Consider the following 18883-nt stretch of genomic DNA (forward strand, 5'->3'; position numbering starts at 1 on the left):
TGCCTGACAAGCACCCAATTCCATTGTTTCTCTTTAATCACGTACACATACACATAGTGAACATCACAACACATATATCCACGCACGGCGTACAACACCAAAAAATACGTAAACTTACACCTGATATACATCATGACACATACACCTACCCCTAGTGTACAATATAGCACATACATACACCTACACTTGACACACATCATGAAATGTACACCTACACCCAATATACATCATGACACAATACATACTACTACATTCAGTGCACAACACAATACACATATCTACACATAGTAAAACACAGCAAATACACATGTCACGATACCACAATTACACAATGCGCATACATAGTACCGCATGCTCGCAACACAACATGTGTGACATGCACACAATACTACATGTACACCAGTACCATATGTTCAACATGTACAGAGTACAACCTGTACACAACACCACTTGCACAATGTGTTTACAGGATCACACGTACACAACACCACCTGCACAACATGTACACGACACCACATGTACATGGCACCACCTGCACAACATGTACACAATACCACATGTACACAACACCTATTATACACAACACCACACATACAACATGTCCACAACACCACATTCACATAGCACCACGTCTACAATCATACACATAACACCATATGTGCATAGCACCACATGTACAACATGCACACAACACCATAAGTATAAAGCATTTCATATACAACATGTACAAAACACTGCATATCCATCATGCACACAACACTGCATATCCATCATTTGCACAGTACAATATGTACAAAACGTTGCATATCCAACAGGTACATAACACCATATATACACAACACTGCATATGTAATATACACACAACACCATATATACCATAGGCCCTCAACACCATAGGTACAGTCACTGAATATGCAGTATGCACAACATATACACAATAGTAGCACTACACATCCAAAACCACATTGTCTCAACCAAGCAACCTTACTTCCAGTGTCTCTCTGCCATCCATCCTTATCCTAGCATGACGTAGATCATGTAGTTTTCATTCCATTGATGTGTCTCTCATCATTACTTGTCCATAATGTAAACATAGATATAGTATAAACGCATAAATTCAAATCATATCCACATGATATTAACCTTATAGATATGTTGGGGTTACTATTCCCACTTGATTCAAATAATCCAAGAACCTCTTCATGTTATTCATTTGCATAATCAATCATTCCTCCACAAGAATGATCCCTGATGACCCTATCAGACAACGACACACATACATACATATATACATCTAGATATTAGCATAAAACAATCATGATCCTTGATGGCATTTTCAGACAACTACGTACATACATATATATACATATATAGGCATCAACATAATCTTGATCAAAACATTAGACCAGATATTATAAGGGAAAGGTTAAGAGAACTCCCTTTATTCATGCACAACATTGAGAACAATCATTCCCAACATAACCAAGGCATCTTATGCCTTAGATCCATTTGCTTCACCTTTCTTGTTACCTTTCTCATGATTGTCTTGACATTATCCATTTATCCTAATGGACCCAACCAATCCAACTAGATATCATAGTCTTGCCTTTAGTTTCCCTTATATATGCACCAACTTCATCCGAGACTTACATTACTTGTTGGGTTTCATTCAGCTCTTCCTGAGCTCCATAAAATTTCCTCTTTCCCAAACCAATTCCCAATACCCTCGGCTTAAAAGGAAATAACAAGGAACAAACAAGTGGAAAACCATGAAACACCAATAGCAACATGACATCACAAAAAAAGTGGCAATGCCTTTCACTAGACACACTCAAAACCCTTAATCAAGATCAAACAAATAACAAAATAATGAAGGCACAAAACTAGCAACAAAAACCATGACTCAATCCACATGGGTTCCCAATGCTTCCAAGGGAAAGCTCGACATGAGCCTTCATCAATATTTCACCGCAGTCTCTTTTTCCATGCAATTCCCTGCATCATACTACTGTAAACACATAATTAGCAGTATATAACAAATACAACAATATAATATCTATCTTACCTTTTGTGTCAATCACATTTCCTTGTAGTTGAACACATATATGTCATCTCTCAAGGGACTCCAATTCCCTTGACAGATCTAGCTATAACTGGACACCAGTTATTATACCATTCAAATACATGTCCATGAATATAGAACATATCTACATAATTTCAGACAAGATTAGGGTTAAGAACACTTAATGTATTCAAAGCATTTATTCATTTGGAATTTTGGTTTCCAAACATAACCAAAGGAATTCTCACCCAATTCCTTTATTTTACCCTTTTGCCTCACTGCAATTGAGTCTTAATATGTACTATCATATAACCCAATTGCTAATTATATAAACAGTCAGATGTTACCCTGTCATGCTAATACCAAGCATGTTTCCCTGCAGTTATTTACACATGTCAGCCACATGCTCCAAATACCAAGACATCACATATATTAATTTGAAATCAACCCTTTTCAAGACTCACAGCCATATCATAAACAAAACTCAACTCACAATCATTAGTCCTAATACTACAACTAGCACCTAATTACACTTAAGTACATATCAATTGTCTCAACACATATTATGTTAGCATGATCATCTTAAAACAAGATCATTTCTTCATGCAATGTTATAGACACATACTCATATCACGCAATTAACCAAACATTCAAACAACATATAGATGGCATAATAAACACCAAACACTCAAACACCAAATAGACGACATAATCAAATATTCAAGCACTAAGTATATGACATAATCAAACATTCAATCACTAAGTAGATGACATAAGAAAAATGATAGATTAATGTATCTTAGGGGAGTTTATCTTTTTTGCACAATTAATCTAGATTATCATGATATAACTTCACAAAATATCAAATCAACATAAACAAGTCCATGATGTCGATAACAGTAACTAGCTAACATGTTCCCCTCATAAGCTTGTAAACAATTTCCATTCAATCATAACAATCGCATATGCATAGTTAGTCTAGATTAGTATGACATAACATCACAATATATTAAATCATATCTGAATGTCATACCCATAATCATGTACATAGGTCAATTCAAATTAGCATGATATATATAACATCAAGATCCTAAGTACGATGACCATAATCATTATGTGTATATGACCACAATGCATACAACAATAGACTGCTATCATTCATGATTATCTGCCACATGTGCATACGACTACACTAATAAATTAGCATCTATCATGGATGTAACCACAAAACAATATAATTACAAACATGTATATAATCCTAATTCATATAAAAATTCATTAACTAACATACCTGGATACCCACCGTACAAACTTGTATGATGATATGATCTTACATTAATGTATAGTGCCACAAATTCATTCAGATGGTCTGCATATCTTGCGCTATCTTAACCAACACATCAGCATCATGACATACCAACAACATCATGATTACCTAAAATTCCTATAATGACCTCACAATGCACGTTTGAACTATTATACATGCATAACAACATATAGACACTGACATGCATTAGAAATGCATATATGCCCAACAAGCATTCATGAAAAACACATGCTAAAAACAAAAACATTAACTCCTACATAACAACACAACTATGACCATCACCATCACCATCACCATGCATACATAATAAGCACATATACAACCTTCATGTATGCATGACAAACAGAATCTGCCCATCCAATCTAAGTGCTGGAGCATAATTTAATACCACTTTGTAGCACCCTCCTCCCACATATACCCAAGTAGTTGTCCAACCAGGATAAACATGTGACAAATAGTTACTATGATATGATTTAACTCCCTATGTATCAGTCAAGGAATTGGGACCGACAGAACACAGACAACCTAACCTTCTACACATGGAACATAACCCCCAAGAGCTATCCATCCCATCCAGGTTGGTAGACCATGAGACAAACTGGAATTTTGCTACATTAAAGCCTCATTTGCTTCCTTAACATGGGCATGCATGTGATTGGGACTCTCCAGTTTCTCCCACAGGAAATCATGTATGTGACTCGGGACTTTTCCAGGTAGTTCTATGCCAGCAACTCTGGATTATTTGTGATGTTTTTAGGGCCATGACTTAGGCCAATGCCCATAACTCCATGAAACTTCCAAAAATGAAAAGTAACATCAAAACAATGATACAAATGCAAATACTTGAACAAGCACTTGACTCGACCCCTAATAAACTTGATATGCATTTTGTCAAACATGTCACAAATATGGATTTTACAGGTTTAAACAATAGATCTCTTACTTACTTATCTGAGAATCGTTAAGAATAATTTATGACTCATCATAATAACTACATTAGCATGTACTAAGCCATATATTCATTGTACATTCAATGATTAACCAAAACACAACGACAACCATACATTGTCACTGTCATAAAACTCACGCCTAACCAACATATAATCAACATAAATAACAATGATATAACAACCATAAGAATCACATATGAAGAAGTATATTTACCCATCAAATAAAAGAGGAAAGAAGCTCATATTAAAATGTGAAAAATGGAGCCAAGTTTGAGACTTCCACGTACCACCTGACCATAGATTGGCTGAACCAAATCTTCATTTCACCCAATCACCCCCATGCAATATTCCAAGCATGAATGTCAGATCTCATGCAACAAATCCAACAAAAACAAACCAGGGTTTCCAGAAGCCAAACCACTTCAACCCTGAACCAACAATTCCACCTCAAAGTCAAACATCACTAACCATCCCCAAATCGATCTCTACCTGAGCTATCTATGGCTCCATAAATTTTTTCCCAACTAGAATTCTAGGACTGGTAACTCAACCAATGACTATTTCTAGGTTGCAGAGAATTTTTCCAACCAAGGCTCTAGGACTAGTAACTCAAACCACAGCTATTGTCGGGCTCCAAAGAATTTGTCTAACCAAGGATCCCGGACTAGTAACTGAACCCACGAAGGCCTCCAGAGTGTTTGTCCAACCAAGCCTCTAGGACTAGTAACTCAACCCAAGTTGTTATAGGGCTCTAGAGTGTTTTTCTAAGCAAGGCTCCAGGACTAGTAACTCAACCCAAGTCGTTATAGGGCTTCTAGAGAACTTGTTCAACCGAGGCTCTTGGAACTAATAACTCAACCCACAACCATAAAGACATGAGAACCAATCAAAACAAAAGGAAAGAAACCCACAACACCATGGTTATCGAGGAAATGTAAACGCTAGGAGAAACCCCTATCATTCCATGAAATCCTCCATTCCAATGACATAGCCTAATCAAATAACCACACACATATGTCATGCATGCCAAAAATACCAAGGAAATTATACATGCATCTTAGTACCTGCAAGCAAAACCCACTGTAGTTGTTGATCCTAATGTCCTCTTATGATTTCATGTTTTTCCTTTGCCTTCTTGGTCCAAATCCCAAGTATGCCATGCTCCTCCAATAGTGCTCCAAGAAAAATCCACGTGTCGAAGAGTAAGAGAGAGAGAATAGAAGAGAGAGCCATAAGTGAACTGACAAAATTCTAAGCAAAATCTTTCCAACTGATCCTCAAAAGTATTTTTATTAATGAGGCCTCTAATTTCTTCATTTTCCATTATTTTCCTTCATTTTCCTCCTCACATGCAACTTGTGACTTTTCACCTCACTTTTGTCCTATTTTTGTTTATTTTCATAAATAAAAGGTCAATAACGCCACATTCCTTCCCAAAGCCTTTGTCATTGCCTTTGCCAATTTTCTTAGTCATAATAAATAAAATGAACACCCACTAGGATGTTTTCCCACCATTCATCTTGGAATATGTGTCTCGTGATTGTGGTCTTATATATTTTTACACGAAATTTTAACCAGAGTTGTTACACCACTATTTTTATTGTGGTGCCCTTACATTATTATTCTTATGTAGGCTCTTGTTATATTTTGACCCCTTAGACTTCTATATATAGCAAAGAGGTCTTGTCATTTGAATCATCCAAGAATTGTTAATTTATGTGAGGTAAATGGACTTACCCCCTTGAAGAGGCTTGTTTTCAAGGTGTTGATCTATCTTTTCTACTATTTATGTGATATGGTTACATAACATTTGGCATCAAAGCTTTGGATCCTAGGTTTTTGCTACTTCAAACTGGTCATCTTTGTAATTTCACTATAGATTTTTTTTTCGAGGATTCAAAAGATGAAAAAGTTACCACTTGGGGAATAAATATTGTGAACTTCATATAACAGTTTTAGATCTTGGTTAAGTATATTTTCGAAGATATGGTCCAGGGAATTTAGGGTTTCTTCATGCTCCAGAATTGAGTCTCAAACAATTGTCCTGGAAAAAACTTCATAAAATTACCTTCAAGCATTAGATTGGAATTTCATCAGAAGTGACTAAAATTTCATGGACTATATATTTTTGTATATCAATTTTAGGGCTAAAGGTTAAAATAATGACAGATGGCATCATGTACAAGTTTTCTCTACTAAACAAGTCCATAATCAAGTCATCATGGGAGAATTTGAATAACTTTATGTTGATGAATCCAATCTTGGTATAGCTAGTGGGGTTTGAAAGAAGAAACAAGGATACCACGTGATGAAATTTCATGACTTAAAAGGCCAAAATCATAAAGATACAATAGTTTCAAGTTCAGCCTTATCAATAAGCTCAAAATCAAGCTCTACAAGGTGTGTATTTTTAAATTTTCTTAGTTTCTATTTGAAAAAATAGTTGGAAGTGATTCAAAGGGCATAATGAAACATAAATATGATTAATTGATTATAATATGCCTCCAAAAAAAAAAATTATAAAATCATTAAGCCCTCAAAAATATATACGATGATGCATGAAGAGGAAGAAATGCAACATGATATATCAAAATTACAAGACCAAGTGAAACAAAGTTTATTTTCACAAAAACCAACGAAAGAAGAAATAAAAGGGGTCATGGATTGTTTAAAAAGGGACATTGACATTTTAAAATTACATTTGGAAGGTTTGAAGGATAATTTAAAAGAAGAAATGGAAGGTTTGACAAAGTTGCTACAATAAAACCTTCCTAATGGTGACAAGGTATTCCATGAAACTCATGATGGAAACAAAAATAATTTGAATCACGATTTTAGAGACTCCAACTTTGGGATGAATATCAACCATATCCCAAAGATCTATATGAGGAACAATTTATGGAAAGGATATGGTAACATGTATACAATAGATGGAGTTACAATTCTTTGATATATACAATGTGCAACACACACAAAAGGTACACATTCAAATATTTATATTTAGAGTCCAATCAATTTGTATGGTATTGATGGCTTCGTTCTCATAAAGAAATAGTCACTTGGACAATTTATACGAAGGAATTGATAGCACCTTATGAGAATACAAAGAGAAATACATTCTTTATCCAAATGATAAATCTCAAACAAAATGATTCAGTTGGCGAGCACGTTGAGGACTTCCAAAGATTGAATATCAAGGTAATTAATATTCCAAAGGAGCATATGATCGATGTATTCATAGTGAATTTAAAGGATAACATCCAACATGAGGTTCACCTTTGGGAACCCAATCCATTGGAGAATGCATTCGGGGTGGCAAGAAATTTGAAATCAAAATTATGACAATAAGGAGGTCTACCGCTCATAACGATAAAGATGGAAGTGTTTATGCTCTTAGATTCCAAAAACCTACAAGGTTGACACACAACAACTGGAGGAAAAAAGAGAAAAAGTGATTTTTTATAGTTATGATAAAAAATACACTAAAGGCCATAAGTTTGTTGAGAAGAAATTAGTTTACATAGATTGTGAAGAGGAGGAAGAAAAGGAACATGAACCATTAAAAGAACAAGATATACACCAGGGACCAACCCAATGGGATAAAAATGAATAAATGAATCCGACTATATATTTTAATGCATTGGTTGGTATTACCACTCCTCAAACCCTCAAGATGTAAGGATATATCAAGAAGAAAAATGTAATAGTGTTGATTGATTCGGGTAGTATTCATTTTTATTCATTATAAGATAGACAAGGATTTGAATTGATTTATATATGCCGCACTAGACTCTCAAATGATGGTTGAAAATGGAGCAACTATAAATATCTCAGGGAAGTTCCATAATATCAATCTAACCATGGGGGAATATATATTGAATAATACAGTGTTTTCCATTCCAATGGATAGTATAGATGTTGTATTAGAAGTCCAATGTTTATTTTAATTTTCAAGAACTTTACATGGAGATTTTATTGAAAATAAAAGAAATTTATTGAATGGGTATTGTAGGGAAACCTAGGGAGATAATAAGCTCTAATGACATGACAAATATTTTTAAGAAGGAACAATCAGGGGTAATTGCACTATTATGTTCATTAGATGTTTAAACATCTAAGTAATCCATTTCTCTAGATCTCCAAAGAGTCCTTGACAATCATTCAAACGTGTTTAAGACTCCTAAAGGTGTCCCACCTATTCACGATCATTATCATGATATTCACTTGATTCCATGAAGTGTTCCTTGAAACATTATAACTTACATATATCCTTATGCCCAAAAGAGTGAAATTGAATGTATGGTTGCAAAAATGAATGCAGGGTTGCATAAATGCGAGGTGTAGGTATAATTCAACCTGAACAAAGTTCTCTATCTTCTCCAATAGTATTGATGCACAAGAAGGATGGATCATGGTGTGTGTATCCAGATTATAGAGAGCTCGACAAGCTCAATATCAAAGATAAGTTTCCCATTCTTGTCATAGATGAATAGTTGGATGAACTACATGGTGCAATTTACTTCATAAGGATAGATATTCGTTTAGGATATCTTCAAATTAGAATGAAGATAGAAAACATTCTGAAAACAACATTTAGAACTCATGATAGTCATTATGAATTTTTGGTCATGCCTTTTGGCTCTACTAATGCACCTTCCACATTTCAAGGATTGATAAATTCCACTTTCAAACACTTCCTTAGAATATTTGTGTTGGTAATTTTTTATGATATACTAATGTATAGCAAGTCCTCAAAATATCATGTTTAACAAGTTGACAGGGTGCTCAAACTATTGGAGAAAAAAATTATTATATGCAAAATCCTCCAAATGTTTCTTTGGGGTAGGAAGTGCAATATTTGGGTCATATTGTATTCTATGAGGGTGTTAAAGCATACGCTAACAAAATTAAATTCATAAGAAATGGAAAAGCCCCACAACCTTAAAGCACCTTCAAGGATTTCTTGAGTTGGCAAGGTATTATTATAAGTTTGTTAAGAATTATGAGAAGATAACAGCACCTCTAACAACATTACTAAAATAATATGCATTTTTTGGGACTCCAGAAGTGTTGCAGCTAAATCTGCAAGGATTTGTTGCTCCATGATATTGTGCCAAAATTAGATCACCAGATAGAGCATAATAGAATCAATGGAAAAATAAGCCAGTTCCAATCCCAAATGCCCAACCTTGCATCAAGTAGTCTAATCTATGCTATAATTATAAGAGATCACATTTGGAATTGTTGCATGTCGTGGAAGGGTTTTGAGTTGCATGTAGCTCTTATGCTACACTCAAGTGATCCAACACATCCCCACAAAATATCTATCGCTACACACAATCACAACTAAATGAAGACAAGAAGTGATCTTCCTTAGAAGATCATGTTGATTAGTGGTTGTCATTGATGTCAACCCAAGCAACAACAGGGGCTACCTCGATATTGCATCCACATTTTCACTTGTAAACTTACTCTATTATGAGCCAAGGATCTTCTAGATGGATTCTTCTCGTCGATATGTTTTCATTGATATATGGCATGTCACATAATTCTTCACGGTTTGAGAGATATTCGTGTTTGAAGTTAGTAACCCTAGTTAGTGGGCTAAAACCCTATGGGGTTGTGTCATGGCAGTCATAATTGGTTGTGGTCATTGAATATTCAATAATTAATAAAACAAAAATTTCCTAAAATCCCTCCAATGTTCACTTGTTGAGGACCCTCTCAACTCAAGACATTCATATAAATAGTGACCCTCATATCCTCCTCTAGTAGGGTTTTTTTGGCTTCAAATAGGCCATCATGGAATGCTCGCTATAATTTTTTTCTACAAATATTTAGAAGATTCAATTAAAACCCATTTTCACTAAAATCGTGATGAACCCCATGACCCAATTTCAGATCTTGGTTCTCTATATTTTTAGAGATACAATCTGAGGAAGTTATGCTTTTTGCAGGCTTCTGAATTCCATGTCAAACAGGTGACATAGGGAAAATCGTCATAGCTTTCTCTCTCAGGATTGTATTTAATTTTTGTAAATAGTGATAGAAATAGGACAAAATTTATTTTGTTAGGTATTTTTATCAGGGCCGAAAGTCGCAACAGTGACACGTGGCGCTTCGTACAAGTTCGCTCTACTGAACTAGTCTATAATCAGGTCATCACGGGAGATTGGAAATAACTCTTTCTTGAATAATTCAATCTTCATCAGACATGTGGGGTTGGAAAGAGGACTCATAGGGCTACCACAAGACAAAATTTTAGACCCCCCGATCCGAAATTACATATATACAACATATTCAATATCGAGCTCCTAGAAGGAAAGAAAAAGCATGCATTCTAGGATCACTGCAGTAAGGACCACACATCAATAGTCAAGGGTAAGTGTCCTACAGAAAGGTATGTAGGATTAGTGTTTAAATTTGAATTTTGTGTATCATATATGACATACATATTTGCACGACAACGTAAGTATATACAGTGTCTCAGTTATCTCTCTATGTCTCTATATGTCACAATTAGTTTTTCTAATGTCCTATTCTTGATACTACACATTTGATGCTGGATATTCTTGATGCTACGCCAAGTCTTCTAAATCTATATTATATTGTAATTTCATGTTACTTTTCTTGTCATAGTTTATAGAAAGGTCTATGTTGTTGGTCCATCACAAATCTAGGGTTTGTCATCCTTTTTTATTGTATATATCTTTACCTCAGTTTTGGATATAGTCTTGCATAGAGTCCAGGCCTATATCAAGAGTGAGAGTCTTTGTCTACTGCTGCAACAAGTCAACAAAAAAAGTGAGAAGCACACTTCAGGTATGTATTTTAATTTTAATTTGTATTTATTCATTATTATGCACTTACATGTGTTTTGTAGGCAGAGGTAAGTTGATGGGTATTTTGTTTTGTTTTGGGAATTGTTTCGCCGGGAAAATTTTGCATGCAGGTAGAAGAAGATTCAAGTACAACATCAAGCAATAGTCCAAGAGAAGAGGTATCAAATCAAAGGAAGCATTGAAATGGGACATCCTTGAAGACATAACATCCATCCAAATATCGTGAAGTATTGTTAAGGCCAAGTCATCATTGTTAAGTTGTAAAAGAGTCATTTATAAAATAGTCATCATTGTAAAAGAGTCATTATAGTAAAGTTGTAAAAGATTCATCATTGTAACTATTATAGACGAGTCATTTGTGAAATATTCATTCTACCTAGAGTTGAAGAGGAAGTGTTGGGAGGTGTAGGATTCACTGTTGGGATGATATCATGGTTGGGTTGCAGGTTATAGAGTGACTGTGTATTTGGTCAAGTACACAAAAATCATTGTACATCTTATTGTATTGTAGATTGTTCTCCCTGGTTTGGGAATCCACAGTCTTGTCTTATTTCAGTCATTGAAGGGTGGCAGGGAGGTGCTAGGCAGGTGTATAAAGTCACCTACAAGTTGGGGCATCCGAACACTTCAGGGTGGTAGGGTGGTTCTAGGTCGAGTTGTGGCTCGCTAGGGTGTTGAGGCCTTCATTTAGTTGATTACTAAAGAAGCCAGGGCATTGGGGTGTTTTTCAAGTGGGAGATGGAGAAGAATGATTTTCTAGAATTCCAAGAAGTTGTTGCTTTCACTTCAGTTGGGGCTGAAGATTAAATGATTTATTAACAAAGTGTTCGGTGGTTTTTGACCCGGAGGGGGTTTTCCACCTAAAATTCTTGTGCCTACTATGTTCTTTTATTTACTGTTATTACTACATAAACATTAATATTAATTGAATATTAACTAATGCTCTGAACAAATTTAAAAGTGCTAATTTCTAAGGAATATTGATTCACCCCCCTATTAGTATTTCCAACAATTGGTGTCAGAGCTTGGTTCCTTCAATAGCACTCTAACAAATGGAAGGATATCATGGAGTATAATAAGAATAGATTTTCTTTGTTCAATGGAAATAAGTATGCAATTTGGAGTGGAAGAATGCAGGTTCATTTACTTGCGCAAGGATACAAAGTATGGTAAATCATTGACAAAGGCTTCACACCAACCCAAGATGAACAAGGTAAGAAAAATTTGGTATATGATGAAAAGGCTAAAGATCTTATTATCAGTGGGCTTATCAAATATGTTTATCTTAATTAGGTATTGAGTTGAAAAACTGCTAAAGAGGTATGGGGCAATCTTGAAAATATATATGCAGGTGACTCAAAGGTGAAAGAAGAAAAGCTTCAAATTTTCAGGGAAAAATTTGATCAACTCAAAATGAGGGAAGATGAAGATATTGCTGCATATTTTCAGTGTTTTTATGAAACAAAAAATACATTGAAAGGTTCAGGAGAACCTGTTGAAACGAAAATTGTTGTCTGACATATCCTCAAAAACTTCCCAGAAATATTTAACCCTAAGGTATCTATTTTGGAAGATAGATCGAATCTGACCAATCTCAGCATATATAAATTGTATGTTATTCTTACAGCATATGAAATGAGGATTGAATAATAGGATCTCACATCTCACTTAGAAACATCATTTTCCACATCCAAGAAGAATGGTAAGGACAAGCAAACTTTGAAAGTAAAAACTTGCAATTGTAAGGATGGGGAAAGGAAGAAGATGAAGACAAATTATCAGATAAAATTTTTTCCTATTTCACAGATAAAATGAGAACAAGTATGGGAAAATGATAAGCTTAACTTCCATTAATATGTTTTTATTATGGTAAGGTCTGGAATTTTGTAGCCAAATTTCCTCACAAAAGTGAGGGTATTACGAAAGGGAAGAAAAGTCTTAATAATTTCAACAAGAAAGTCAAGAATAAATGGTTTAAGAAAAGTTTCTTCTCCAAAGAAGATAGCTCCTCATCCGAAGAATAAAATGGTAACAAAGATGAATTCAATGGCAGAGTATTATTTATGGTGAATCACAATAAACAAGAGGCACCTGACGAAGAAAGAGATGAAGAAGAAGAAATCGCTAAAGTCAAATTTCAAAATGAAGTGATCAAGGTTATCAAATAGCTCAAGGCCAAAAAGAATCATGTTAACGCTCTTAAAGGCAAATTGAAGATAGAAAGGGAAAAGGTCCTAAATCTTAAAATCAAAGTTGAGTAATACAAACGAATTGAGGAATCACTTAGGAAATAAGTAAAGGAAAGCAACAAGGAGAGAGAAGCATTGGAACCTAAAATAGTTTCGCTATGAATGGAAGTAAAAAGTGGAAAAACTCTTGAAGACTATGCCTACAGTTCAAAGGCTTTGGATGAACTCATCAGAAACCAATGATCATACAGTGACAAGACTAGTCTTGGTTACTAAGAAAAATCTAAAAACGAGTCAAGTCCTTCTATGACAACTAAATAAGATGGATATGTAAAAAGGGTAGAACCTTGGAAGACAGTTCCTACAAGAATATTTCCTCCAAGGTATCAACCTATCTTTTATGGTCATTGTTATTCATGTGGAAGGTTTGGACATAAAGTTGTAGAATGTCGCATGTATGAAAATTATTCTAGGAGATATTTCAAGAATGGATATTCCATAGCTCAACAAGATATCAACATATTTGATTATTTGAGAGATGATGTTGAATGTTATAAATGTAACAATTTTGGATACCTAGCTAAAGATTGCAGACTTGGAAGCTCTCTACGGGAGTTCACGCAAAATTGAAATGAAGAAATATGGAAAAAGAAGGCTGAAAGGTGTGATCTCGCTCTCAAGGCTCAAAGCAATAGAAACATGTGGTATGTTGATAGTGGTTGCTCAACACATATTACTGGAGATAAAAATAAATTCATATCCTTGAAAGAAAAGAAGGATGGAACAATGTATTTTGGAAATGACGAGGCTTCAAAAGTCATAGGAACATGTATGGTCACTCTTGGAAGCAACGATGCATTAGAAAAGGATGTGTTGCTAGTTGAAGATATGAATCAAAATTTTCTCAGTGTTGGACAAATGTGCGATCAAGGGCACACGGTGCTATTCAACTTTAAGAAATGTGAAATTAGGATTTAAGGAAAGCTTGGTAAAATTATGGCTACAAAAAGTAGAGCTCCAAATGACAGATACATTTTGGATGAGACACCTAAAGGGTCTTTCTTGGAAAAACAAGATGAGAGTTGGATATGGCACAAACAAATTGGACATATAAATTTGGACAATTTGGTCAAGATCAACAAATAGGAAGTAGTTAGAGAAATGCCAAAAATTTTGAAACCTTCCAATACGACATGTGAATCTTTTTGGCACGACAAACAGGCAAAAGTTGAACTCAAGACAAAGGAACTTTTTTCATCATGTCCATTGGAATTAATACATACAGATCTATGTGGTCCTATGAGAACAAAAAGCTTATAAGAAGAATTATACTTTATGCTAATCATAGATGATTACACCAGAATGACAGTCGTCAGTTTCCTGAAGAAAAAATTTGAGGCATTTGAGTGTTTGAAAATCTACAAGGAATTGGTTGAAAATGAAACTTATTTGAAGATCAAATCCCTGAGATCAGATAAAGGAGTAGAATTAACATCCAAATCATTTCATCAATATTGTGATGAAAATGGAATAAAAAGGAAATTCTCAACAACCAGAACACCACATCAGAATGGAGTTGTTGAAAGGAAAAACATAACCGTACAGGAAATGGCTAGAACAATGTTAAAGGACTCAAAATTAGATGATAAATTCTAGGTTCAAGAAATTGATACTACCTTATTCATTTTAAACAGACGCTTGCTCAGGAACAACTGTAACATGGCTCTGTACGAACTATGGAAAGGAATACTGGCTAACATCAAATACTTCAAAATATTTGGAAGTAAATGTTACATCAAAAGAGAAGACAAAAAATTGGGAAAATTTGATTCCCTTGTTGACAAAGCTGTGTTTGTTGATTATTCATGCAAAATAAAGGCTTATAGATGTTATGATCTAAGGCGAAAATAAATATTTGAAATCATAAATGTTACTTTCGACAAAAGTGGTGTTCTAAAGGATAACAATGAGATCATTTCTATAAGAAAATTTGAGGGGCTTGAGGTAGAATCTATTAAGGATGAAGAAGAAGCTCCAAAACAAGACCAATGAAATAAGGAAACAACATTCAACCAAGAGGAAATAAGAAATGATCAGCAGGATGTACAAGAAACTTCTCCAAAATTTTTAAGAGAATGGTGTGAAAAGAATCATCCGTCAAATCAAATCATCAGCAACATAAATGAAGGAATTAGAACTAGAAGAAGTTGACAACTTTGTTCATCACAGCAAGCCCATCTTGCTCTATTAGTGAATTTTGAGCCTAGCAATTTTGAGGAAGCTAGTCAAAATGAACACTGGGTAGTAGCTATGAATGAAGAACTAGATCAAATTGAGAAGAACGACACTTGGAAACTAGTTCCAGGACCAAAGGATAGAAATGTTATTGGAACTAAATGGGTCTTCAGAAACAAATTGAATGAGGAAAGACAAGTTACCAGGAACAAGGCAATATTAGTCTGCAAATGATATGCACAAGTTGAAGGAATCGATTTTGAAGAAATATTTGCTCCCATTGCCATAATGGAAGCTATGAGGATGTTTCTTGCTTATACTTACTCCAGAAAAATCAAGGTCTACCAAATGGATTTGAAGTCAGCTTTTCTAAATGGTGAATTGGAGAAAGAAGTTTACATTGAACAACCCAAAGGTTTTCTTCTCTCTAAGAAGGAAGACTACATATGTAGATTAAAGAAGGATCTATATGGTCTCAAGCAAGCTCCTAGGGCTTGGTATGCTCATCTTGATGGATATCTACATTAGCAGGGAATCAAGAAAGGAAGTGTTGACAACAATCTTTATGTGAAAGTGGATCGAGATAACCTAACAAATATCGAATTATATGTGGATGAAATAATATTTGGAAGTAGTTATGATCGATTGAGTAAAGACTTTACCACAAAAATGCAAAGTGAGTTTTAAATGTCTATGATTTTTGAACTGACATACTTTTTAGGGCTTCAGATTTTTCAGCAAGATAAAGGAATATTCATATATAAAACCAAGTACGTCAAAGAAATGCTTAAGAAATTATAGATGGAAGATTGCAAGCCAACCCTTACCCCCATGGTAATAGGTTTCAAGTTAATCTTAGAAGACTCATCAAAGGATATGGACCAAAGGTTGTATAGATCCATGATTAGTTTTATCCTATACGTGATATCCTCCTGGCCATATGTGATGCAAGAAGTTAGACAAGTAGCATGACTCCAAGAAGCACCAAAGAATCTCATATCATTGTTGTCAAAAGAATTCTTCATATCTTAAGGGCACAACGGAATATGGTCTCTGGTATCCCAAAGTAAATGATCTAGTCATCCAAGCTTATACAGATACAGATTGGGCAGGAATTATTGATGATCATAAGAGTACCAGTGGAGCAGTGTTCTACCTAGGTGGATGCCTTGTCTCATGGTTAAGTAAAAATCATTCCTCAATTTCTTTATCAATAGCGGAAGCAGAATACATCATGGCAACAGCATGTTGTACTCAATTTCTCTGGATGAAGCAAACCTTTCAATATCTTCAAGTTAAGTTTGATGAGCCTATTCCCATATTATGTGATAACACCAGTGCCATTAGTATCTCCAAAACTCTTGTGATGCATTCCAAAACAAAGCACATTACGAACTAATATCATTTTGTTAGAGAGAAGGTCATCGAAAATAATATCAAACCTGAATATGTTGGGACAAATGAAAAATTTCTGATATCTTTACCAAACTGTTACCTCCTAAAGCATTTGAGTATCTTCTTCAAAATCTTGGGATTCTCCCAAGTTCTCATTACAATATTTCTCTTATCTAACTAAGTAGAAAGGGGGAGTGGATATGTGTATAGCTATGCAGGATGACAGTTTGTCAGGGGGAGTTACCCTTTTCCATTGATGAGAAAGAGAGAGAGAAGGTAGTAGGAAGAGGTGTCATGAGCACAATGGGAGTACTTTGGTTGCCATCAATGCCAAAGGGGGAGATTGTTGATCATTGGTTGTCATTGATGTCAACCCAAGCAGCACAAGGGGCTACCCCAATCTTGCTTGGGAATTTTGACTTGACAACTTACTCTAAGATGAGCCAAGGATATTCTATATGGATTCTACTCATCGAGATGTTTTTGTTGATATATGGCACACCACGTAGTTCTTCATGGTTTGAGAGATATTTGTGTTTGAAGTTAGTAACCCGAAATAGTGGGATAAACCCCTATGGGGTTGTTGCGTGGCACTCATAATTGGTTGTGGTCTTTGAATAGTTAATAGTTAATAATGTTTTGTTTTTCTCCTAAAATCACTCCAACATTCACTTCCTGAGGACCCTCTCAACTCAAGACATTCATATAAATAGTGACCCTAATATCCTCCTCTAGTAGGGTTTTTGTGGCTTCAAACAGGTCATTGGGGCACTATCGCTATAATTGTTATTCTGCAATTCAAACCAATTTGAGCAGAAACCTTAATTAACTTCATGACCAAATTTAAGATCTTGGTTCATTATATTTTCAGTGATATGATCTGAGGAAGTTATGGTTTTTATAGGGTCGTCAATTCCATTTCAAACAGGTGACATCGAGAGAATTGTCATAACTTTCTCTCCAAGAATTGGATTGAAATTTAGTAAATAGTGATAGAAAGAGGATGGGTTTTTGTTTGTTGGTATCATTTTCAGGTTTGAAGGTCACAAATGTGACACATGGCACTTCGTACAACTTCTCTCTACTGAACGAGTCTATAATCAAGTCATCATGGGAGATTGGGCATAATTCTTTCTTGAAGAATCCAATCTTAATCAAACATGTTGCATGGGAAATAGGACTCAGAGGGCTACCGTAAGATGAAATTTTAGACTCTAGAGATCTGCAATCACATAGATACAATAGATTCAATATCAAGCTCCTAGAAGGCAAGAAAAAGCATGCATTCTGTTAGGGCCTAAATCTACCTCAGGGTGAGAAAGGTAGGTCTAGGATAACATCAAACCATGCTTAACCTGGAACAACTCCTAAACTTATGAACTCAACCCCTAAAGGCTAGGAGGAGTTGTTTGTTGCCTATATCTAATAGTTTTTCAGTCATTGGTAAAGGTTGGACTCTTGTGAATGCTTTGAGCGTTATTGTACACTCATTTCAGCAGTTTGGCAAAGGAATAGACCAAGATTTGCAACACTTTATGGGATTCTTGTGGCAACTTGATTTGGTATTGTTTTTCCTTTTGTAATTTCAAGTTTACATGTGTTTTATGTATGCCATCATCTCTCTCTGTTCAGCCTAACTAAATGAATTAATGATAAAGGTAGAAGTCATTGATGTTGTAGTGCTCTACCGAGGGTTTGTTTAGTTATTTATGTTTTCATTTGTTTGAAGAGGATCCTTTAGACTTTCATGCCATATCCAACTCCTCACCAATCTTAAGACTCTCCATCTCATTTAATTTCAAAGTACTAAACCATTTTCCTAGCTCGCCCTATAGCGATCTTTGCAAGATTGTGTCCATTCCTCGGACCCAAATCTACCTTTC

The sequence above is a fragment of the Pinus tabuliformis genome, chromosome 9 (assembly GCF_031772625.1).
Source record: "Pinus tabuliformis cultivar Carrire ecotype Pingquan chromosome 9, CPIR1, whole genome shotgun sequence".
In the NCBI taxonomy this organism is placed as follows: Eukaryota; Viridiplantae; Streptophyta; class Pinopsida; order Pinales; family Pinaceae; genus Pinus; species Pinus tabuliformis.